Raw genomic sequence first — 26,857 nt, forward strand, 5'->3', positions numbered from 1 at the left:
ATAGGCAACTGTTGCAGTGACACAGTCGGTCACTGTACAGTGGTATCGTGTCCGGATGAATGCAAAATGCTCCCCAGGGCTAGGCCCACACCCTCAGGGCTACAAGACTGGTGAGCTATTGCATGTCCCTGCACACGTAGTCTGTGAAGTGGCATCACAGGGCAGTCATACTAACATGGCGAATGACAGACATATCGTACCTGGTGAGGTGTGGCATGGGTGCATAGGTTATGTTGCAGAAGCAGTTACCCAACAGCAAGATGTAAGCGACTAACGCCTTGTGTAGCCTGCTGTGTGGAGCTGCAGTGTGACACCCTACAGAGTCAGCTATGACTGGTGTGTTGTGAATGTTATAACACACTATTGGCTGTATGTGGTGGGCACACATGAGTCTGTGGGCTATAAGCTGGTGATGTTTCTTCCATGATGGGGGCTACCTCTGGTGCCTACAGTGAGTATGGAGATGTACTGCACAGGTTGTCCTCATAGGTGTGGCCAGTGGTGTAGATTATGTGAGACTATGTGATGGGTGGGGTGTGTTGCGAATGTTACACATCCCCAAATGACTGTCAGGTGCAGTCAGGGTTGGTGACAGCATTACCCCCAGCCATAGCTGTCAGCCTCCTGTCCCCAAAATGAGGAACATTAGCCCTCATACAGTGTGACAAATGGGCGAAACGTGGAACACTTACAACTGGCTTACTAACAGTGTCAACTAGGAAGGGCATATGATGGCTAAAATAGGCTGGTCTTACGTATAAAACAGATATTCCAATGAATTAATGTGATACTCATCTATCTAGCCATGGCTAGCAGGTAAACTATGTACAACAATGAATGTGTGACAGACCCTTCCAATGTGGAACCTTGAGGAACATGCACCTTTTAGAACCCCAAATGAGGTACGTTCCCCGTAATGAGGTACACCTGAGAGCTATGGGACCAGCACGGCTGCAGGCGTGCATCCCCCACAGGCTGTAGTTCCGTATGTTGTGAAGTGAGCATTGAATGTGTACATGAGACAATTGCTCTATTGCCACATGTACGACATATCCCTCATATAGACAGGCAGTAGCACTGGTATGTGACAGTTGGACATGCCTGCATATACAACCATGTCCCACAGGATATGTGCGTTACGTGTGTACAACAGCTGTCGTACCTTAAGCAAGCTGGGAAGTGTAGGACAGCCAGTGTACCTGTGGGAAATGGTGTGGAATGGGTGCTATAGTAATCAGTAGCTCATGACATGCTCACATGTTCTGAACAAGTGCCTAGCATGACCATACAATACAGATAGGGTGTTGGATAATATCAACCCACAAGAGGTGATGACAGTCATTTAGGGTGGCACTGCACTATAACCCTGCTGAGTATGGTGTGCATGTCCATGAACCATTAGCACTGTAGATGTTAGCAGTACAGATGTACAAGATAGCGCAAATATTTGATTACAAATACCTTTGCATGTCACAGGTGTGTTCCACCAGTGGCCTGTTGACAGACCCACAACTACAAAAGGTGCAAGAGTGACATGTGCACAGCACATCTGTGCCAGATACAGTAGAACAGGGTTAATGTGCTGTACCCCACCCTCATTGTAGCCCAAACCACACAGACAAATGTTAGGCATCTGTGTATGTAAGGCTGTGAATGGCCATGACCTATCAGTTTAGCTGTGCCAGTGTTGTGAACAGCATACAGAATGGGCTGTGTGTGTGAGGTGTGTCACATATGCGCACAGTCTGATAGATGATACCAGCAGTGTCACCGCTAGGTGAACATCCCTGTACCCATAAACTGCTACCTAGGCTGTGGTCAACATTATGGACACTGTGTAAAGGATGGTGCTGTGCAGTGCACCCCCGACATGGCGACATCTCCAGGCCCCTTAGGTAGTCATCTGAGGTACCCATGTCATGTCAGGGTGCCATCCATGAGCACATAGATCACTGGCCAGGCATATACAGCACTGTGGTGACCAATATTGGATCACATACCACCTGTAAGGGGTAATGGCTATGCATGGATGTGCGATAACAGCCTTCACAATCCACACCTCCACTATGCAGCATGCCATCTACCTTGCAGAAGGACATTTGCTACACCATGATGATGGACATGCTACATGTCCATATCCTGATCTATATGACATATGTCATGGACAGCCACTGTCCTAATACTAGGATCGCCACAGGCTGGACAGATCCCTGTGCCATATATGTGACATACTCCCGCCATACCATGCAACCCTGTCCATCAAAGCTGCAGATGTCATCCCAGTCATACATGGTGTGATGGCTGCATGGTAAATGTACTATCAACTGACTGGATCAGTAATGTGGCACTGATGCAGCTTGCAGTGGCACAATGGCCATCTGTAACAGCGTGGAAACCATGCCCGCACATGCTATGGTTGATGACCATCCCTGCGAATGTCGTCTGACTATCCATTGTCCCATGTCTATCACATGTGTAATACAGGCGATCCGTGTCAGGATGTTGAACAGTTGTACAGTGCTGTGTAGATGTATATGGCAAAACACATGCATGTACAGGTGTCCATGCGTATGTGTGCATTGTCACTGCTCAAGTCCATTCCAGCTGTGTCTGTGTTGATATGTGACATATACACAGCATCCAGGTCAACAGTAGTACCGTGGACATATCGAGGCATGTGCAGATAGGTAAGAACACAAGTGCAGGCAAATAGACATGCCCACAGCAAGACAGCATTTACATGGAGTATGAACACTGTAATGAGGTGGCACACATATATGGTGATGATATCCAATGCATAATGGGTGTGACATGTGTGACACAAACACGTCAGTCATGTCAGTGTCATGGTGCTTTGCAAAGATAACTGTGCAGATGCAGTAGATGTCATAGAAATGTATGTGCAGCAGTATCTCTGTACATCTCTGAAACTGTGACCTGTCACCATCATTATGTTTTATAGATAATGCCCCATACACTCCTCCCAGCATACACCCGCCAGGAGGATGATGTCCTCATCCCACAGCTCCATGACAACTATGACTTGTTGTTCAGCCATGTGCCACAGCATGCCCAGCAGCGGGATGACCTGTGGCAGGATCTACGCAGGAGGGTGAACGATGTGGGTGGCCATAACCACACCTACCAGCAGGTGCACAGACACTGCACGGACCTGATACGACATGCAATACAGCGTGCCACTGCAATCACCAGGGAACAAGGTGGAACAGGTGGTGGGCCACCAACCCAGCCCCCACTCACACACACCAAGGAGCTACTGGCCAGTCTGGGGACACCCAGGGAACAGCATCCAGAAACACTAGCTGCCATCATGGAGGTGGGTGTCTCCCAACCAATGAGCCTGGAGTTGCCTGGTAAGTCAGTAATGCACATATGGCTATTATATCCCATGTAGTTGCATGTGTCACTGTACATAATGTAAAGTAACAATGACACACATGCTGCATAGTACAGTATGCTACGTTGTGTATGCACACATGTGCATACTATATGCTATTACACAGGTGAATGTGTGCACATGCACAGTGCAACCTGTGGCTGTCATACAGCCATGGATAATGTTCATACTGGTGTGTCACCCCTATACAGGTACCTCTGGCGTGCCGCACAGACATGGGTCCGTTGCAGGTGAGACTGTCATCAGTATCAGGCATGTTACAGTGTAGATCTATTTGCCATGTGGCCAGTTAACACTTGCACACCTGATGTTTGTTCCAGTCACGATATGCAGGTCGCACCACCATGCATTCACACACGCCACCCATGTGCAATATATGCAAACGTAATGATACACAGACTTGAAACCACAGTACTTGTCATTGCGACATGTGTGGTCAGCTGTGCATACAATGGTGGAGGTGTTCTACAATGGAGGCATATGTAGTATGCATTGGAACAACATGTGTGGTACGCACACAGTACCATACAGTGAGCTGTGATATGGGCAGCCCACAAGTGTTACCATTGTGTCATATGCCCCTGCATCAGGTGCACACATTGTGATGTGCCACCTCACATGTCCCAGACATGTAGTGTTCTGTCTGCAATATTGTCACACTATCACATGACCTATACCCCACATATACCCGTTGTCTGCATAAACCTGTGGAATGTGACATATCTGACATGTATGGGTGTATGTCATATGGGACCACACAGACATATGGAGAAGATGCCCATCACACACAATTGGCCGCCACATGTGCACACATGGCCATGGGGGATGGCCAGAGACATATAGCCACAAAGTACATGGGATGTGTATACACCCTGTTGCACATTGTCCACACATGGTCCAATTATAGCCTTAGTTGACCGATTATACAGTTGATGTGGTACAGTGGACAACCTAAAAGCCTGTGCACAGCTACTGGAGGTGTCACTGAAGTCTACCATATACGATCTGTCGAACATCATGACTGTGTTGCAGTTATGGCTATGCAATGTGTACACATTATGCATTCTACAGCAACATGCATGCCTCATGTTGCCATACAATGGCACAGTGTCTGTACTTCACACTGTATAGCAATGTAGATGGCTCACACTACCCTCCCGTGCTCATGCACATTTGCTAAACATGCATTCTATCTGTAGGGCATACACACAACACTGCAATGTGAAGCCCATTATGATGCTGTACATGTGTCAGGACACCATTGTGTCAAACATGTATGCATGTTAATGCACATGTCAGCAAATTACATGTCAAGGTCACGTCAGACATGTGTACTGTTATCCTGTTCTGGCCCACATGGTGTATCACGGAGATGCATGCATACTACCATGATTGTGCGAACTGCATGGCTACTGATATGACACCTGCTTGCTGTAGTGTGCACCCCAGGGAGGTATGCTTACTAACACTATTAATGGCTGAGCTGCATGCCCTCTGCTCTATCGCAGGCATGCTGCATGCCATCTGACAAATCACATGCATGGTGTGTCTGTGTGTGTGTGTGTGTGTGTGTGTCTGTGTGTGTCTGTGTGTGTCTGTGTGTGTGTCTGTGTGTGTGTCTGTGTGTGGCTGTGTGTGTGTGTCTGTGTGTGTGTCTGTGTGTGTGTGCCTGTGTGTGTGTCTGTGTGTGTGTCTATTGTACTTTACAGTATTTCTTTGCATTCACAGGTGATGTAGGTGTGTTACCCTCCTGCGGTCCATCTGATGTTAGTGTCCCCACAGATACTAGCGGTGATGAACATATGCATGAGGTACAGGCAGGGTTGTCAGGGGCTGAATCTGTGCCAATGGTTACCATCCCAGCTATGTCCCCCTCTTCCCCGCACACAGTTCTGCTGCCAACACATACCGCATCACCGGTGGCCATAGAAGAAGGACAGTCAGCGTCTGTTGGCGTGGAACAGGAACGTGTGGTGGCTACAGAAGGTGTGTCTACACACCATGGTGTCAGTGTAATGACTGTAATGACTGCAGATGTGCCACGCAGGCATGTGGCCGGTGCTGCTCATAGGAGGACCTCTGGCAGACATGCACCTGCAGGACAGAGCGCAGCAGCTGGTATCACCAGATGCATGTTCCAGACTGTAATGGCAACACAGGCATGTGCTGAACAGCAGAACAGAGAAGGGCAGAGGCTGCAGAGGGCTGCTATCCATACCCTAAATGACAACATCCAGGCATTGGCAAATGCTCAACAGCAGATTGCTAATGTTCTGGATAGGCGACTAGGTGAAATGGTCAGTATCCTTGACCAAGGCATGGCAATCTGCGAGCGGGAGCTGTCTGTGCTGGAACACCTGGTAGGAGTGAGGCGTAGGCCACATGGACGTAAGCCAGCAACACCACCTAGTGTAGGTCGACGTAACCGTGCCACCTCACGTGCCCGCTCCCATAGTGCTGGTAGCAGTAGCAGTGCAGCTGCTGCTGCGCTGTCAACACCAGGACACAACAGGCCACGTGGACATGGCCCTGGATGGTCTCAGCAGGGACACGTTTCCAGCGGACATGTGTCGTTGGACAGTAGCCACTCTGTACCTCCACCTGGTAGTGCCCGTGCAACCCCAGGCAGGCACAGGTCACGTGGCCGTGGACGGACACAGTGAGCTGTACAACCTGCACTGTACAATCTGGGGCTGTCAATTATACCCCGTGTAGGCATCATAAATGGCAGAACTGTGTACACACATACACACACACAGCAAACACAACTGTAGGGCTCCACAACATCCACATGCATTCTGCACAGATATGTCCAGTCAACTCACCGGCCCTTACACACACACATGATGTTATCCATTGGTGCAGCCTATGCCCCTGGAAAACATATCACCCTGTGCATATGATGAAGCCTGTGCCGCATCCCTGTCATCCACACCATCAGTGCAGGTTTATGCACAAATATTCTGATGCACAGGGTGAACAGCATAGTGAGAGGTGTGTATACATAGTGAGGGATGTGTATGTTGCAGTGGTTGTGTGTGAATACTGAGATGTGTATGTGACATAGGTTGTGTACTGTCGACATGCACCGGCCACACCATGTAGTGCAGGTGCAGCATGCATTGTGATGTGTTCACGGTATGGGTCTCGGTTACATCTGTAGCAGCATGTTGGTTGTGATACCCTGGTTCCCTCCTATGGTGTACTTGCATGTGCCTACAGGTAGCAGTGTTTGCAGTCCCCCACATGTAACTGTGGAGTACACACAGGCACGTCTGGCAATATCAGCATGCTACATGTACCCTCATCCTGACTGTTGGACACACAAACATGACACAGATGTCCGCACATATACTGCACCTGACGCATGTGGTCGGTGCCACAGGCTACACTGGACAGAGACGTGACATACATAGCAGGACACATTACAGGTATGGTGACATGGTGCAGGGGTTGTACACAGCGGCCTGGCCAATGATGATGTGAGGTGTCACTTGGTAGCTGGAGGCCACACTGTGCAGCAGTAGGACCCATAACAGTATGTGAACATGGCCGCAGTCATGGGGTGTACACCACTATAACGCACACCCCATAGTGTGCAGCTGGGGACCCTTGCCTGTGTGGTCATCACCCTCACAGTACTATGCACCCACATGAAGTGTCACAGAGAAGGGACATGCACAGGTAGCCAGTATGGCTGGGACCTATGGCATCAACAGGGTTGTGCAATGCATCACCATTACAGGTTAGTCAACACGTGGGTCCAGTGATAATTTCCCACCGTATATTAGCATACACACTCACACCAAGCACCAGACATACATACAGACACACACACACTGTGGTGACCACACATGTGTATACAGACAGCCGATGTGTGTGATGCACATCACCGGCGAACGTCATGCTTCCCACACTGACATATGTACAGTTCTCTACAATGGTGTACAGGGATGTGTAGCAACTGGGACATATTCCCCATGATATGTGGCATCCCTGGTCACACATTCGGACACACATGGCAGTGGTGGGAATGATACACCAGCCATATGATGACACGTTTGCTGGACATGCAGCGGTATTGATTGCATTATGTGTACCAACGCTATATCTGGCAAATGTGCTGCTATATACACACGGGAGGTTGTAGGTGTTACAGGTGCCATATGACATATAGTTGTTAACACCTGACCGCTATGTATGCATTATGTCAGCACCGTCACGTAACAGCGACATAGCGTACAGTTAGCACATGGCATGATAGGATGGTGTGTGACACAACTGTGAGCCACCCCCTGCACACATACATCTAGACAGGTGGTTCACCACGTTATGTACACACATCCCTCCATACGTGCTGTTTGTATGTCACCGTATACAGATGTCAATGATGGGTCTGCATTGCGTCTGCATGTCGTAGGTAGGTGCAACTATGTTACGGACATCGGCCACTGCACATGCATGTTTGCTGCATGCACAGTACAGATGTCACGTGTCTCCTGTTGCCATGTTTGTATGCATTGCTATTGTTGGACATGTGTGTTGACATACATAACACATGGACTGCGGTATGATATCACGGGTGTCACAGGCGACCAGTACAAGGGTATGTGTCCCAGTCAACACTGCTACCCCCTGTAGTGTGAGCATTCAACAGACATGGGCCCACCTTCAATTCGCATGTGTAGCATTGATTAGGCCAGTGTTATGCATGAGGTACATCAAAGGCCATGTATGTATGTGTTGTGTGTGCAGTCCATGCACACATCCACACAATCACATGTATGATATACCCAGATGTGTGTTCATTGGTGTACAGCAACAGTCAGGTGTCACAGCTGTGTAAGGGCCATGGTATGTCTTGAGCCGACCTGTTCATGTATACTGGTATCATTGCAATGCATAACACCTGTTGGATCCCTGTTGGTACGTGTGTACTCTGCACAGCTGGTGTACACCACTGTACAGCCCGGTGGTCATGTGTCACATGGTGTTGTGGAACCGTAAGGCTGTGTAGTGCTGCACCAACGACATGGTGCTGACTTGACAGCTACAGTGTACACTGCAGTGTGTACGTGTGTGACCTGCACCTGTGACAGCTGTGATGGCAGCTGTGTGTGTACAGGTCACTGCATGTGTGACCGCCCTGTGCGTGAGGGAAGTTATACCTTACTGTGCCCTTCTGTGTGTACACTCCATCTGCATGCAAGATTGCCCTTTGCAACTGCTAAGTGTGTGAGCATGCCCAGTATGCCGTTGTGTAGATGGACACACAGTACATTCCACACTGCGCCCCTCCATGATTAGACTCCGTGTGCATGCAAGATGGCCCTTTGCAACAGCTGTGTGAGCATGCCCAGTACGCCGTTGTGTAGATGGACACACAGTACATTCCACACTGCGCCCCTCCGTGATTAGACTCCGCGTGCATGCAAGATGGCCCTTTGCAACAGCTAAGTGTGTGAGCATGCTCAGTACGCCGTTGTGTAGATGGACACACAGTACATTCCGTGATTAGACTCCGTGTGCATGCAAGATGGCCCTTTGCAACAGCTAAGTGTGTGAGCATGCCCAGTACGCCGTTGTGTAGATGGACACACAATACATTCCACACTGCGCCCCTCCGTGATTAGACTCCGTGTGCATGCAAGATGGCCCTTTGCAACAGCTGTGTGAGCATGCCCAGTACGCCGTTGTGTAGATGGACACACAGTACATTCCACACTGCGCCCCTCCGTGATTAGACTCCGTGTGCATGCAAGATGGCCCTTTGCAACAGCTAAGTGTGTGAGCATGCCCAGTACGCCATTGTGTAGATGGACACACAGTACATTCCGTGATTAGACTCCGTGTGCATGCAAGATGGCCCTTTGCAACAGCTAAGTGTGTGAGCATGCCCAGTACGCCGTTGTGTAGATGGACACACAATACATTCCACACTGCGCCTCTCCATGATTAGACTCCGTGTGCATGCAAGATGGCCCTTTGCAACAGCTATGTGTGTGAGCATGCCCAGTACGCCGTTGTGTAGATGGACACACAGTACATTCCAAACAGACGTGTGATATTAAGCGTGTGGGCATGGCCATTGACATCCTGTATAGCCATGGTGGTCATCCAGGCACCAGATGTCCAATTTCAATGTCACGATGGATGCCTACATTGAACACACTTGTTGCTCTCTCGAAGGGTGTACTGTCTGTGGCGCATCCCGTATCTATTCAGTGTTGTTGTGCTCCGTAGATATTTAGTTGGCCCGTTGACAGCACTGGCATGTTTGTGTACATCTACCTTGGGACGGTAATATGCTTTCAGACCGCTCACTCTCTAAACATTCCCTATCGGCATCTTTGCCTTTGCTGATGATGTCATCCACCTAGAAGTATGCCTCTGGGAGTGCTGTGTTCAGTAATCCTGGTAGCGCGTTCTGTAAATGCGTAATGCTGTAGTGTGTTAGAGTATGTAGGTGTATGTTCAACTCCCGGCCCTTCCAGGTGTGTGTGTGTGTGTGTGTGTGTGTGTGTGTTTCCAGCTGCCTGGGGACACAGTAATGCTTTTAGATGCCTCACAACACATACATTCCCTATTGGTGTCTTTGCCTTTGCGGATGATGTCACCCACCTAGAAGTATGCCTCTGAGAATGCTGTGTTCAGTAATCTCGGTAGCGCATTCTGTAAATGTGTAATGCTGTAGTGTGTTAGAGTAGGTAGGTGTGTGTTCAACTCCTGGCCCTTCCGTGTGTGTGTGTGTGTGCGTGTGTTTCCAGCTGCCTGGGGACACAGTAATGCTTTTAGATGCCTCACAACACATACATTCCCTATCGGCGTCTTTGCCTTTGCGGATGATGTCACCCACCTAGAAGTATGCCTCTGAGAGTGCTGTGTTCAGTAATCTCGGTAGCGCGTTCTGTAAATGCGTAATGCTGTAGTGTGTTAGAGTAGGTAGGTGTGTGTTCAACTCCCGGCCCTTCCAAGTGTGTGTGTGTGTGTGTGTGTGTGTGTGTGTGTGTGTGCGTGTGTTTCCAGCTGCCTGGGGACACAGTGATGCTTTTAGATGCCTCACAACACATACATTCCTTATCAGCATCTTTGCCTTTGCGGATGATGTCACCCACCTAGAAGTATGCCTCTGAGAGTGCTGTGTTCAGTAATCTCGGTAGCGCGTTCTGTAAATGCGTAATGCTGTAGTGTGTTAGAGTAGGTAGGTGTGTGTTCAACTCCTGGCCCTTCCAAGTGTGTGTGTGTGTGTGTGCATGTGTTTCCAGCTGCCTGGGGACACAGTAATGCTTTTAGATGCCTCACAACACATACATTCCCTATCAGCGTCTTTGCCTTTGCGGATGATGTCACCTACCTAGAAGTATGCCTCTGAGAGTGCTGTGTTCAGTAATCTCAATAGCGCGTTCTGTAAATGCATAATGCTGTAGTGTGTTAGAGTAGGTAGGTATGTGTTCAACTCCCGGCCCTTCCAAGTGTGTGTGCGTGTGTTTCCAGCTGCCTGGGGACACAGTAATGCTTTTAGATGCCTCACAACACATACATTCCCTATCGGCGTCTTTGCCTTTGCGGATGATGTCACCCACCTAGAAGTATGCCTCTGGGAGTGTTGTGTTCAGTAGTCTCGGTAGCGTGTTCTGTAAATGCGTCATGCTGTAGTGTGATAGGGTAGTTAGGTGTAGGTTCAATTCCCAGGCCTGCCAGATGTGTGTGTGTGTGCATGCGCCCGTCCGCCTGGGGACTCAGGTTATGCTTTTAGACGCTTCACAACACAGATGTATCCTGCTGCCGTCTTTGTCTTTGCGGATGTTGACACGCACCTTGTAGAATGCCTGTGTGTCTGCTGTGTTTAGTAGTCTCGGTAGCGTGTTCTGTAAATGCGTCATGCTGTAGTGTGATAGGGTAGTCATGTATAGGTTCAATTACCAGCCCTGCCACATGTGTGTGTGTGTATGTCTGTATCTCTCTCTCTCTCTATATATATATGTATATATATATATATATATATATATATATATATATATATATATATATATATATATATATATATATTTTCTGCCCATAACCCTGCTCTTGCATGGACAGCTGACTGTTTCATGTATCGCATATTTGCATAGTTCACATACCAATGGGGTATGTTGCAACTCCCAACATTGTCCATGCAACGTCCGTGTTACGGGCGGTGTTACACGCCCTTACAGGCATTTGCTGTATATCTTGGCAGACATCTATCCTTGCTGTACTCTCACTGTACTCGTACACGCCGGAGGCTTCATGTATCATGGCCTAGTTTTGATGTGTGTATGTCTATTTGTGCTGTGTGCATGGCTGTGGGTATGTCCCAGTATCATCATCTGTAAAGGTGATAGCCCTAAAGGTTCTTCATGTAGATTGCTGTGTCATTTGACATGTCAGCACATACCTGCGGACAGTACTACACGTCCTACTGCAGCGCATTTCATACCTTCTGCGTTATCTTGCAGTCGGTATTGCTGTTTCCTCACACATGTATCTGTTTCTGTTCATACCACTCCATCTCCTAGAGCAAGTTGCTGGACAAGGCCTTATCTGATAGTGGGACACATAGGGGCAGTATTGACATGTTGCTCTTACAAACGTAAATAGTTGACACAATAATAGGTTTTGCATTAGTATGGCTTTTCTGTCGGATTTGGTGTCTTACGCACATGTTTGTCATTATTTCATGTCTTCAGTTATCATGGAAGTGCCAGAATGTTACTGTTACGTGGAACACACCAAACATATGAGGCAGAACTCTGCACATTCATCGTAAATCTGTACAGTTGCGGAGTATGTGTCTGTAACAAAATATCAACTTTCTGACACCAATACACACACTGTATGGCGGCATCACAGGCCACATGCCATTACATTTATATTGCAGGACACACCCACCCAGACAGTTGTATTCCTCACACAAGCCAACAGCTGCTTATCCACACTAATTGGTCTATCATGTACCGTATGTGTGCGCCGGTATTTGCGCTTTCCGTCAGTGGCAGAGCTCACGTACGTGTCTGGGGGACTGGACATTGTTACTGTGACACTGCATGACACCCTGAGGGACACATTACATTTGTGTCTATTAACCTTCCACATTGACATTCACAGGGCATACGTTGTCATTCACATTTGTCGGTGTACATGCATGTGACTTGTACATGTTTTCTCATTTGTCCTGATGTCTTTCTTCTCACCTGTCCACCTAGTATCACTAGTTCTGTACATGTATTTTGGACAGGTTACCTTCATACCTCTAACCTGTACACATTATGGGTAAACACCCTGACGTTTGACCTTGTTACATTTGTCATAGTGATGTGCCTTTCTGGTAAATTGCTGGCAAGGCATTACGGACTGTGCTGTAGATAATAGTGACTGACATTTCCATTACATGATTAGTAACACTCATAACATCCATATTCATGGGTACGCCAGTATTCTCACAACGTTCTGACTTTGTCTGGGGTATATCTAATATAGTCCCTATTTGTATTTCATGTACTATGCCTTAGTGCAGCTGTGTTATTCTGACAGTTTGCCAGTTATGGGTACCATCTTGGTCGTACGCATGTCCATCCATGATAATCGCCTACATGACACTGATATAGGGCCCTACATATTGCCAAAATGGTTTCCGCAATATCCAGTGGATGGTTTGCCCCATTATTGAGAATATAGGCGTGTGCTATACCCACATCACTCTCACGGGGCGGGCCTACGAAATCCCTGCCAAACAACACCTAGGCCCATTTCTGCATACCCATGATTCCCATACCTGACAACCCTCTACAGTACCCATTACACATGTTTAATGTGTGCGTTACTGAAGTGTGGAGACACTTATATGCACTCCCCACTCTCCGGATATCAGTTCGTATGTCATACATTCTATCGACACATGTGTCATCACCCTTGCACCTGATACTGTTGCATGTACAGCTATTTCGTATTTGCTGCGGTCACTTCTTTTGCATCAATGTCGGTTGACACTATGTATTTCAATTTATGGAATCCTGCAATGGACACCTATCTGCATGTTTAAAGTGTAGAACTTGCTGGACTGTCACTTTCTGGCCAATGTTTTGAATGCTGCGGTTTATTCACCTTTCCTGCATGTCTGTTTGTCTACCCATATTAGATATAACGTCGCCTATTTATGTACATATGTCATATCTACGGGACATAAGTCTGTTGTGTATACATATATACATGTACAATCCTCATTTCATAACTTGCTTTGGTTTACGTCTGTGGATTATGTGTATACACATATATCTATATCCATACCATACGTTTCCACTATACAGATTGTCGCAGAGTGTACAGCTGCTTGCCCCTTTATCTTCGCTTTGTTTTACATAAACCTGTGTCTATCTGGCAATGTAGTGGCATTTCATTTGAGACTTACGGTGGGGATTTCTGGCAAGCAGTTCAGGTTACGACTGCATACCCTTCAGAGAATCCATGCTACTGACACACCCGTTATTCTATCCACTTTCTATGTTTGTTCTGGCACATATCTGGGGTTTGTCCCTATTTGTACCGGTAGTTTGCATGGCTTCGTCCGGTTTCATATTTTACGAGGTTAATGGGTTTGAGCCATGTATAACTAACGTGGGGGAAACAGCATTCATTTACTATGCTGTGAGCGGATCACACACGCACAGGCACACTTGCATTTCCTTATTGTGGGTTACGCGCATACATATCCTTATTGTGGGTTACATATGTTTACTAAGTCTTTGTGCTTACGTGGGCTTTATTACTTGTGACAGTACCAGTAATTATCTGTAATCCCGTTAACAGACGTTTGCAAAACACACGTTCACCTTTACATATTTAACTGTCTGTACAGCACAGACGCATTCATTACACTTTCACATTATATGTGCTGTAGTCATTGTTCAACCGGGACTGCATTCACGTTGGCCGGATGCTGTAACCAGTATACGTTTGGTGTTCTGACTCATTTATATGCATACCCATAGTACATAGCTACATTAACATATGCCTCACCGCTTCACTTACGTCACAGGCATCCATTCTCCTGCTGGGAAAAATGCGGTACTACATGTTACACATTCCCTATTCCCTACTGCTCTGGACCCAAGCTGCATATTTCATCACTGCAGGGATATTCAGAACCCAAAGGCTTATATTCCTGACACATACAGGTCTTTAATTTTCAGGGTGTTCATGTGGTGATCTGGGTTTAGGCTTGTCCGACTGGTGAACGGAACTGCCCTGACCGTGTTCAAATGTCAGACAAAGCACATGGACAGGGATTGTCCATTTTAAACATTTAATCTGTTTACAGACACAGGTGTTTGGGCACCTGTCAGCAGCTTATGATGTTGGCAATACATAATATGGGTGGGGGTGGTTACGATACAAAATCCACGGTGAGTGGTGTTCCCATTCACATTTGACTATTTCCTGTATTCATTCTTACGAGGGTTATTATTTTGCACATGATGTAACTATGAATTAACTACGGGTATGCAGTAGTACAGTCAACATATGTGACGGTTTGTTACAGTATATATGTAGGGACCTCTGTAATACTGGGGACTACCCCACATCCTTCACAACATTTCCTGCTTATGTACATACTATTATTCAGTGAACTTTCAAAGTTTGTGAGAGCAGTAATTACATCTGTCCCTATTTGTCCTCCCATCCTTTTAGGCTTTGTCCAGGTTTTGTTGCTGTAATAGGTTGAGAGGTGGTGTCGGTATGTGATTGAGTTGAATATATACTGTCGATAATTCAGTGGGGAGTAGGGTTACCACTTGTTCCTCTTTGTGAGGGGAGGTCCCACTTTGGACAGTTGTGTCCTGCGACGACACCTAAGACATGGCAAATGTTCTGTGATTTTAAGACAATAATATATTTCTTATTTTCTGTACTAGTTGTATGATACAGGTATTTTGTATCTGGTACACATAACTATTATTTGGGATAGCATAAGCTATTCAAATGCTATGGCATAAGCTTTTATCTTGGCATACATGTGTAATTCTGTCCTTTGCACTGGCCGGGGGTATGTTTTATCCTGCAAATTCTCACATTTCTACAAGGGATGTCCCACCTTGGCCATCTGAACAGGTGGCAACCCTAGTGGGGTGACCTGCCTGGTGGACAGCTGTTCCATCCTGCGTAGTATGAATTGCATGTCTGTGTAGAAACTGAACAGTACCGTGACTACACATACATGTTTTGTCCAGATGTGTACAGTAATGGGCACCATGGCGTGTAAACAACTCTGAGGTTTCAACAGGTTACTTATCCCATGCGGGATGTACACACATTTTGCCGTAACATTAACGCGCGGGCATTTGGATTTACGTACCTGTGATGGGATGTTTACAATCGTGGGATACATATTTGCAATCCGGACACTGCCTAGGACGATACTTCCTACTACATATGGGGAATACTCGCTATGTGCAGGTGTATGGATGCGCAAGGCTGGTAGCTGGATTTGGTGGACATTCGGACATGGGTGCAGGTTATGTGCTATACTGGGGTCGTTGTGTATTGCATTTGCATGCATGGGTTCTACTTTTGGATATCCCGGTTCCGCATATAGCATCCTATGTGTATGTGATGGTTACGTTCCTGTTCACGTGTATAGCACATTTTAATATACATATGTTTGTGTGTGTTTGGTATACAATTTGGACTGTCAGGTTTCTTTACGGTTGTTATATAGCCACAACTGCCCTGCTGTGTACTATCACTACCACTGTGGGACTACTGGTGACCATACCCATGGGGCTAGATGTGTGTATTGGCGGCGTGCTGACATGATGCACTTCACTTCCACTGGGTATAACTTCTGACAGTGCAGTACATTATGGACACACAATTTTAAATATCATTTGTTCCATGGACGGAAACTTATATTATGTTGCGTGCATTTCTGTTTGGTTCTCCATTTTGTGTGGCCGGGAACTGTCTTGCATGCTTTGCATATGTTTTATTATCCACGGACACTGATAGGTGCGATTACTATTGCAGGCAGGCTATAATATTCAGCAGTTTAGGTTGCTCATCGCCAGCCGACATTGACACGCCTCCGGGCACAGCTTAGTAATGCCCCATGCACTTGCGCACGTGTCCTATGCATGTGGATGTGGTAGCAGCGCACCTTCATTAATATGCATATGGTGCTACTACACCATTTATACGCCGCACGGCCGGCGCAGGCCTTACACCGGCCTTGCGCCGAGCTTCATGAATCCGGGGGCTAGCTTAACCACAGAGCTGCTTCTCAGTGAAAAAATGTAGCTGAGTATATGACTGTATTTAATAATAGTAAGATTAAGCACACATGAAACAAGGCTCTGTTATGATTACATTGAAAGCAGTGTGTTATACATTAAATGCAAGTCCAATAACAATAAGTAAATATGTTGGAATTTTAATTCAAGACACAGCATTCATCATAAACTGTTTTCTCTTAGTGTCTGGTTAAGTCGGCTGCTGCCCTATGGAAAGGTTTTCTTCAATTCACATATGAATATAAACTCTATTAAGCATTTGCCAAGTTCTTGATAATCCTGTCTTGAACTTCTTAATAAGAAACACCAGGGTAAAAAAATAACCCCATTATGAGGAAGAAAAATAATGCAATCCAGAAATGTTTTTTATCAGACTGATGGAGTGCACTTTTTCATTTTCAGATATATTATTGTACGTCTAGCCTATGTAGTTTCATCTAGCAATCACACGAGATATTGCAGGAACTGGGAAGTTATTACTTCTTTTCTCATTATTAATCAGGTGTGTTTCATACAGAGCCACAAATGCACATTTACAATATAAATTTAGAAATTAGTTTAAAATATGTCTGTTGAATAATCAGCAAAGGAATAGGTTCATAGGTTCATAGGTTCATACTAGGCTATCTGCCCTAGGGCATTTGTAAGCCTAGACAGAGTGTGTTTGGCTTTCGCCACCCATTTTAAATGTTTTACTATGCCCGTTTTCAAGGTTAGTTTACTGTGCCTCTGTTTAGCAGTGACACAGAATTGATACCCGGGGTAAACCTACGATCTCCCATCCACTCATCAAGATTTCTTTTGAAGAGAGTCAGTGAGGGACTCTGCCTAACTTGGACTGGGATTCTATTCTAGAGTGAAGGGAGCCTCTGGGTTATGAATCTGTCCCTCCAGCATGTCCTATTTATTTCAGTGCTGAGGTTCAAGTCCCTCGAGCGCGTAGCTCGATAGGATGTGGATTTTCTGAGGTGCAGCATGTCCATTAATTACAGGTTGGACATGGCTTTATACATCAGGCACAGATCGCCTCTAAGCAGGCGGTATGCAACCGAGTAGAGCTGGAGTTTCTTTAGCCAGGCAGCATATGGCGTCTGTTTGAGCCCTTTGATCCTCTTGGTGAGGTACTTTTGGGGTCTGTCCAGTTGCTGCAGGTGTCGGGTAAGGTACATCCCGAAAGGGGCATTGTATTCAATTATGGGCCTGATGAGGGATGAGTAAAGAGGCACAATGACCTCCCTTGATCTAGATGTGAATCCCTTCATGATTAGGTGGGCTATATAGAAGGTTTTTCTAACCACTTTGGCCACGTGGTTGTCAAATGAGAGATTGCTATCACCTTGGGTCCCCAGGTCTCTAATTACTTCTTCCGTACTTAATGGATTACCACCCATGTGGTAATTTGTGGGCACTTTGTTTTTGCCAAAGGGGATGACTATACACTTTTTGTCATTTAGCTTGAGGCCATGGCTCTGGCACCAGTTATCTGTTTCTATGAGACCCTTTTGGAGGATGCTTGTGTCAGCTGGAGAGTCGATTATGGCGCCCAGTTTGCAGTCATCTGTGAACTTGGTCAGCCACAGTCCTCCCGTGTTGGCCTGTACCTCTGAGAAATATATACCAAACAAGAGAGGTCCCAGGACTGAGCCTTGTGGGATGCCACTTGTAACTGGTTTGGAGTCTGACATAGCTCCAGCAATTCTGACCATGTGGGTTCTGTCCTTGAGCCAGTTTGCAACCCATCTAGTGACATAGGGGTTTATATTTAAGCTGGATAGCTTATCTATGATGCCCGAGTGGGGTATTGTATCGAAGGCTTTTGCGAGGTCCAGGTAGGCTGTGTGGACCACCTTCCCCTCGTCAATGGCCTTGGTGACTGTTTCAAAGAAATCAACCAGGTTTAAGAGGCAGGATCTGCCCTTAACAAAGCCGAACTGGGTAGGATCCAGTGTCTGTAGGTCCCCAATATCTGCATTTATGAGTTCCTTGATGATCCTCTCCATAGCTTTGCAGACCAAGCTAGTCAGGCTTATGGGGCGATAGTTTCCAGGATCCGTTGAGGCACCACCTTTGTGGAGAGGGACCACTGTTGCTGTACGCCATTCTTTGGGTACATATCCTGTAGTAAGGCTGAGATTGAACAGTAGCTTTATGTTGGGGTTCAGCTCTTCTTGGAGTTCTTGTAGGATGCAGCCCGGGACACCGTCTGGTCCCATTGATGCTGTGTTTTTTGCTTTGGAGAGGGCGGCTCTCACCTGAGCATCTGAGATGTCAGGGGGGCAGCACTCTGCTGGGATAGATAATTGCTCTTTTGGGGGGGGAGGAGAAGTTTGCGCTGAACCTGTCAGCCAGGATGTTGGCAATGTCTGTGGGTTCATTATATTTTTTGTCATTTTGGACTAACTCTGAGCATATCTGGGAGTTTCCACCCAGGTTCCTAACATAACTAAAGAAAGCCTTGTGATTATCTTTAGTGTCTTGTGCAATTTTTCTCTCGAAGCTGGCCTTAGATGATTTTATGAGTGCCCGTAGTTTTTTGCTAATACTGATCAGAGATGCCTTCCCTTTTAGGGATTTTGCTCTATCATGCAGTAGCTTCCTCCTTCTATTGTATAGTTTGTTTATGGCTGGGGTCCACCAGACAGGATGCCTGCCTTTGGGGGATTGGGTCTTGGTTTTATTTGGGATTGCTTGATCCATGCATTCCTGAAGGTGTTCATAGAGTGCGTTTATAAAGGATTCTGCAGTCTGGGCTGTTTTTTCCACAGGCCCGGGGGCTTTGAAGGATTCCACCTCAGTTTTGAGGAGTGTGAAGTTTGCTTTAGAGAAGTTTTTCACTGTGGTTTTCTGGGCAGGGGGTGGGGTCGGGATGTGGATATCCAGTGAGATTAATTTATGGTCTGATCTTACCAGTGAGGGATACACTTCTGGTCTGGAGCATAGAGTCCCCATGTTGGTGATGATCAGGTCCAGTATGTTTTCCCCTCTTATGGGAGTGGTGACAAGTTGTTCCATAGCATTTGAATTTATAAATTCTAGGAACCTTTGGGCTAGGGTGTTGGAGCTAGAGTAATGCTCCCAGTCTATGTTTGGGAAGTTGAAGTCACCCAATATAATGGTGTTTGGGGAGACCTTCATATTTTCCAGTGTTCTTAGGAAGGTCGAGTGGGGTTCCTGGGTTTGGAAGGGTGGTCTGTAGCAGGCTATAAACTGGAAGGCAGTTTTACCCACTGTTAGTTGCACATGGATAGTTTCCGATGCTTCGTGCTGTGCCACCAACCTGGAGGTGTGAGTATCTTTGACGAATATTGATACTCCCCCTCCTTTTGTGGTTCAGTCCAAGTTTTGGGGCCGAAAAGTATGGTATGAGGTATAACCTGGTAGTGCTGGTGTGCTCTCGGGAGCCTTGAACCAGGTTTCTGTTACTGCACAGATATCGATGTTCTCCATGCTGAGGAGAGTTTCTAGTGCGTGCATCTTGAGGTTTAGACTTCTGGCGTTGAGTAGCATTACCCTTAGTTTCTTTTCCCTTGTGATACCTATGGAGGTGGGTTTGTCTTTTGAGCTTTGCCTAAAAAAGGCACTATGGGGGTGGCAAGAGCCTTTGCCAATATCCGAAAGCCCAGGGGTGACAGGTGCAAGCCGTCCCTAGCAAAGCAACGTGGCTTTTCGAGCATGTCATCCCAGGCTGACAGGCACTGGATCCCCTTTGAATGACACCAATACTTAAGCCAATTGTTGAAATTGATCATCTTGTCTTCATATTGTGGCATCATTCTTGGTGAAGGTAGGATGCTACTCAAGGTCAGGGTCATACCAGCCTGGGCTACATGCTCAGAGAGCTCCTCTATGTCTCTTTTCATGTAGTCCAGGGAGGTACATCTTAGGTCATTCACACCAGCATGGAGAATGACTGAGTCATATTTGTACTTGCCTTGGGGTGACCTGAGTGCTTGTGTTATGTGGCGGATCCTAGCGCCCGACAGGCAGCTCACCGTGACCTTCTCCTTGTTCAGCCTGGTGAGCGGGACATCAGTGTGCCTGACGATAGACTCACCTATTACAAGTGTATCAGGTGTGTTGTTTAGCCTTAAGGGCTGTGACTGTTCGGCACACTGGCTTTGTGAACTATGTGTTGCACATGTTTTGTTTTGGGGTAGCGGTTGCTTTGATGTCTGCTTTGGAGGTCTCTGCTGCTTAGGCAGATTCTTATTTAGAACCTCCAAGTATGTTTTTGTGTGTTTATGTGTTTGGTTTGCTGTTGTGGTAGGTCTATGTGAGACTGGAATTGTAGTGTGTGTGGTTACCTTCTCCTCCTGACTGGTTACGCCAGTACTGAGTTGAGATAGCTTAGCCTCCAGTTTGGCTATATGGTTGCATCTCTCACATATGTTGGAACTTGTTGGAAGGAGGAGAAAGTTGTCTGTGTACATGAGGCAGTTGTAACTTTGTCTCAAGATTCCCAGATTCACCAGCTGGACTGGAGAGGGGATTGACAACTGACCTTTGGACATGCTAGAATAGTATAGGGAACTCCTTTATAATTGTAAAAAGGGCCAATGGGGAACAAGGTACTCATAATTTGAATATGAAGTTGTTAACACTCACATGACAGGGTATCCATTAACCGTGAATGTGATGTAATGTGAGGAAGAGACTGAATGTACTGGTTCACATGACAAGACTCAAAACAAGAGACTATCAGACAGAATGGTTGTGGATGTGGTGATCAGTTTACTAACTGAACCGAGCTGTCGGTGGTTGGTCTTCTACATCATTTGTAGTAGCTAGTTTGGATGACTAAGGCTATAACTTGCGGGCAAACTGCTTTCTATAGTCCAGGGGAGTCCTTTATCCTCCATTTGCCTATTGTGTGATTCTGGTTCAGCGTCCAACCAGATAACGTTCGGTAGAAACTGGGCCAGACTCCTCAATGGTCTATTGAACTACATACCTACTAAGTGTATCTGTTAGATCCTGCATTATAAGGAGTACACATAAAATGCTTTACTAATGATGAGTGCAGACCTCTCACAGAAAGGACTTTCAATCAACACACGCATAATATTTGACCTTTTAACCAGTGGGCAGCCTCTTGAGTGAAGTGAAGTAATGTGTGCCATTTCCAAATAAATAAATAAAAAGGTAATTAGCAGAACAATATTAGAAATGAGCATTAGAACAGGCAGTGGAGTTGAATATCAGTACAGAAAGAGAAAGGAAATATGTCTTTATGGTTAGTAAATATAATATACCACAAATGGAAGCGTTTATAAAAAAATATCAGGAATATTATTTGGATGTAGACCACAGTAGCATGACTTTATTGTAACTGCCTCTAGGATTGCTACAGCTCAGTGAAAGGAGCAGTTACGGAGGTGGACATTAAGAACTGATATTTGACAATCCTTCTTGATGTATGGCAGAACTACTGAGAACAGGATGACTTATTATAGTACAACTTCTTTTTGTAAATTATGATAATGCACAAAATGTTTTCAATATTTGTAAACTCACAAGTATAACTGTAGTTAGAAGGAGTACAGACAGTATGTTAAAACAATCATGAATGTTATTCACCATACGTTTTGCAAATTATTGAACATGTTCTGTCTTGTGTTGCCATTTTATTACAAATGAAACAAGGGGACTACTACATGCACTCAGGAGAGATTTGCTCAAGACACACTTCCTTTCTGCAATGCACTTGTTTCAGCAAATAGAGTCTCTAATTCCCAGTAACTCACCTTCCTTAACATTCATTATCTTTACCAGAAACCTGATACTAACCCTAAAAGCTTCCACCCAATACCTAACACTAAAGTCTTCCATTCCCTCCTTAAGCCTAAAATCCCCTTTGACTCCCCTCCATAATCCTAAAGTCCAGGTCACTAAATCTAAAGTCCCCTTCCTCCGCCCATTGCAGGCTACTCACTAAACCTAAAATCGCCTTCCCACTGCCATGCATGATCACTCTGTAAACCTAAAATTTTTGACCCCCTTCCTAACCCTAAAGTGACTATTGCTCTCTAAACCTAAAATCCCCTTCCCCCTCCCTGAACCCTAACTTCAGATCGCTCCCTAAACCTAAAATCTCCACACCCCTCCCTAATCCTAAATTATGCTCTAAACTCCCCATCCTGTTCCCTACTTTCCTTCACCACTTACCTGGCCTGCTGTGAGCACTTGCTTCCATCTGTCTCTGAGGATGCAAGCAGATGGTGTGTCAGCTGTGTGGTTGAACTCACATTCAAGTCTGAGCACACGAAACTGGTCAGACAAGTTACAGCTATTCGTGTCCCTGGCTGCAAGGAATTAGAGTAACTGGGACTCAAGCAGCTGTAGTGTGCACAAAACAAGACAAGGAACTAAACAGCAAGCTAGATTCCAGTACAGAATCAGTGAAGCTCAGGGCTATGGTTAATCATCTGTTCTTTCATCGAATGTCCGATGATCAAAATTTAAACATTGAGCATTCATTCATTGAACAGTCACTTCAGTGAAACTGTGAGATGGGGAAACTAATAAGTTGCCCAACATTTCCCCGTTTTACACACTGAAGTATTTAAAATACATCCAGGCGGGGGGCTTCACCCCACACACCTCCAGCTACATAGACCAACTCTGAGGTTGCTCTACAGTGGGGAAAAGGGCAAATTTCTACTTGTCCTTTTCCCCACTATAGTGTGACTTTGGAGTTGGTATATATAGTTAGGTGGGGGTGTGTGTGTGTATCACAACTCCCCACCTGGGTGTGTTTTAAATCCTTTGGTGTGTGAGACGGGGAAATGTTGGACAACTAGTTACTTTCTCCATCTCACAGTTTTGCTGAAACAAATGTTCGATGAATGAACGTTTGATATTTAGTATTCGATCATCGGACGTTCAATGAAAGATTGTTTGAAAATTAACCATAGACCTGTGAAACTCATACAGTCAATAGGTACTCTTGAGCAGTGACACTCCACTAGTTTTTACAGAATATTTGCATGTTTCTAATATTTTTTCCATCAGTTTCCCTTTCTCCTTTCATGGTGTACTAGGCAGGTATCAGTGAAAGCAACAGGAAGTACTCCCAAATGCTTGTTTAGTCAGCTGTTGTTGTACAAACCTACTCAAGCTTGTACTATTCGTTTTATAGCCCTCTTAATTGTATTTAAACCATAGAGTTGCTTTTTTCTCATTATAAACTGCATTTAAATCAATATATTTGCAAACTGGAGCATTTCTATCTTTTCTAAAACAATGCACTGCTTTATAAACAGGTTTGTAACATAATGATTTCTTTAGCATGCATATGGTTACTGACATAGAGCTAAGTATGCTAAAGTTGCTTGTGACATTCACCATAAACAGAATGGTTTTGCTAACTTACCAAAAGCAGATAAACTGAAAACATAATGTTAGAGCTCATCTGTCCTTATAGCAGAATAGTGGTGTAATGTTTCTGAGGTATCCACATGGGTGAGACAATAGAACTGGTTTGTAGTACTGGCTTTGTCTTGATGTGGCTGTGTATGATTGTACATTCACTGTTGTATAGCTAAGCTGTTGAACAACTCTCAAATTTCAACTGTCAAATTGAAGAAAAACAAACCAATTAAGCAAACTCTCCAAAACAAACTACTCAGCAATGTATCCTGTACATGCTTAATCTAGTTACTTCTAAATGTATCTCCTAACAGGATGTCGATATGTAGATGCTAAGAACCAGTATCGACAACTCTTAATCCATAGTATTTTAGTCAGATGAGAAACGTGATTGTGCTTGTAGTACCATATACACGATACTTTGTATATAATCTTTAATCTGCTGTGAATTTTCTGCTGATGCTCTCATGCAGTGGATATCAAAAGTGTATATACCCCTGTTAAAATGTCAGGTTTTGGTGATATAAAAAAATGAGACCATGATAAATCATTTCAGAACTTTTCCCACCTTTAATATGACCTATAACCTGTACAATTCAATTAAAAACAAATCTGTTAGGGGAAAAAATATAAAAAATAAAAAATGCACAATAAACTTGTTGCATAAGTGTACTCACCCTTAAACTAATACTTTGTTGAAGTACCTTTTGATTTAATTACCGGATTTAGTGTTCTTGGGTACACACCTGCCATCAACTAAAGAAACTCTGATTAACCCCAAATAAAGTTCAGCTGTCCTAGTAGGATTTTCCTGGCTTTTACTCAGTTGCCTGCTACAGCAAAAGTCATGGCTCACAGAGACCTTACAAATCATCAGAGGGATCTCATTGTTGAAAGGTATCAATCAGGAGAAGGGTACAAAAACATTTCCACAGCATTGGATATACCATGGACCATAGTGAAGACAGTCATCAAAAAGTGGAGAAAATATGGGACAAGTGATGTTGCAAAGAACTGGACATCCCTCCAAAATTGATGAAAACACAAGACAAAAACTGGTCAGGGAGGCTGCCAAGAGACCTATAGCAACACTGAAGGAGCTGCAGTAATTTCTGGCAAGTGTTGATTGTGTACTACATGTGACAACAATCTCCCATATTCTCCATATGTCTGGGCTATGGGGTAGGGTTGAAAGATGGAAGCCTTTTCTTACACAGAAAAACATCCAGGCCTGGCTAAAATTTGCAAAACAATACAGTACATCTACCAAAAGCATGTGGGAAAATGTGTTATGGTCTGAGGAGACCAAGGTTGAACTTTTTTGCCAAAATTCCAAAAGGTACGTTTGGGGTAAAAACAACACTTTGCATCATCAAAAGAACACCATCCCCAAGGTGAAGCATGGTGGTGGCAGTATCATGCTTTGGGGTTGCTTTTCTTCAACTGGAACTGGGCCTTTAGTAAAGGTGGAGGGAATTATGAACAGTTCCAAATACCAGTCACTTTTGGCCCAAAACCTTCAGGCATCTGCTAGAAAGATGAATATGAAGAGGAATTTCACCTTTCAACATGACAATGACCCCAAGCATACATCCAAATCAACAAAAGAATGGCTTCACCAGAAGAAAATTAAAGTTTTGGAATAGCTCAGCCAGAGCCCAGACCTAAATCCAAATATAATTCTATGAGGTGACCTGAAGAGGGCTGTGCACAAGAGATGCCATCGCAATCTGACAGATTTGCAAGGAAGAGTGTGCAAATATTGCCAAGTCAAGATGTGGCATGCTGATAGACTCCTACACAAGAAGACTGAATGCTGTAATTAAATCAAAAGGTGCTTCAACAAAGTATTAGTCTAAGAGTGTGCAGACTTATGCATCCAGCTTATTGTACATTTTTTTATTTTTATATTTTTTCCCCTAACAGATTTGTTTGTTTTTCATTTGAATTGTACAGGCTACAGGTCACATTAAAGGTGGCAAAAGTTTTGAAATGATTTATTGTGGTCTCACTTTTTTATATTACAAAAAAATGGCATTTTAACAGGGATGTGTAAACTTAAACACTGTAGCTATATTTTGCTGGAACATATCTAATATATCAGTGTGAAGACTTAAATCTTGTACATTCACTTCTTAGTCAGCACTGTAACAACAGACACATCTTATGCAAGTTGTCATTTGTTTGCAATATCTATTTTTAACAGAATTGTTTTCTTCATGACCCTGCTGAAAATAGGTATAAATAGAGCTGACACTCTTCTGCTGACTTGTGACATGTTAGTAAGGCAACAGTGGGATTTAGACTGCTTCTCTTCTAGCATGTCTTTGCACTTAAAGCCAGGAAGGCCTTGCAGCCTTCACTTCTGAGCCTTCACATGTGTCGACTATAAAAGGCTACTACTGTAAATGCTCCATTTGGTAAAAATCATGGTTTTCTCTCAGTGTTACTGGCAAAGCAAAGGCTGTCAGTATGGCTTAGTTATTCATTTGTTTTACATATTGTCATGTATTATTTGCCTGTGCAGAAGCAGATGACAGTAAAAGGATATAGCCAATGTAAGCTGGGACTACTAACATATCTGCTTTAACAACACCTCACCTTTCCTCCTCCTAATCCTGCTTTCTGCATCCATTCATGTTTTCCTGATAGTGAGTGCCTGTTATATTTCTATCTCACGCCTACTTTAGTCTCCTGATTATTAGTCATTGAATAGTATGTTAATTTACCCATCTTCTTCTTCCTCTTCTTCCTGATGTTACTT

The sequence above is a fragment of the Protopterus annectens genome, chromosome 5.part0 (genome assembly GCF_019279795.1).
Source record: "Protopterus annectens isolate FY-2018-M chromosome 5.part0, PAN1.0, whole genome shotgun sequence".
Lineage (NCBI taxonomy): Eukaryota > Metazoa > Chordata > Ceratodontiformes > Protopteridae > Protopterus > Protopterus annectens.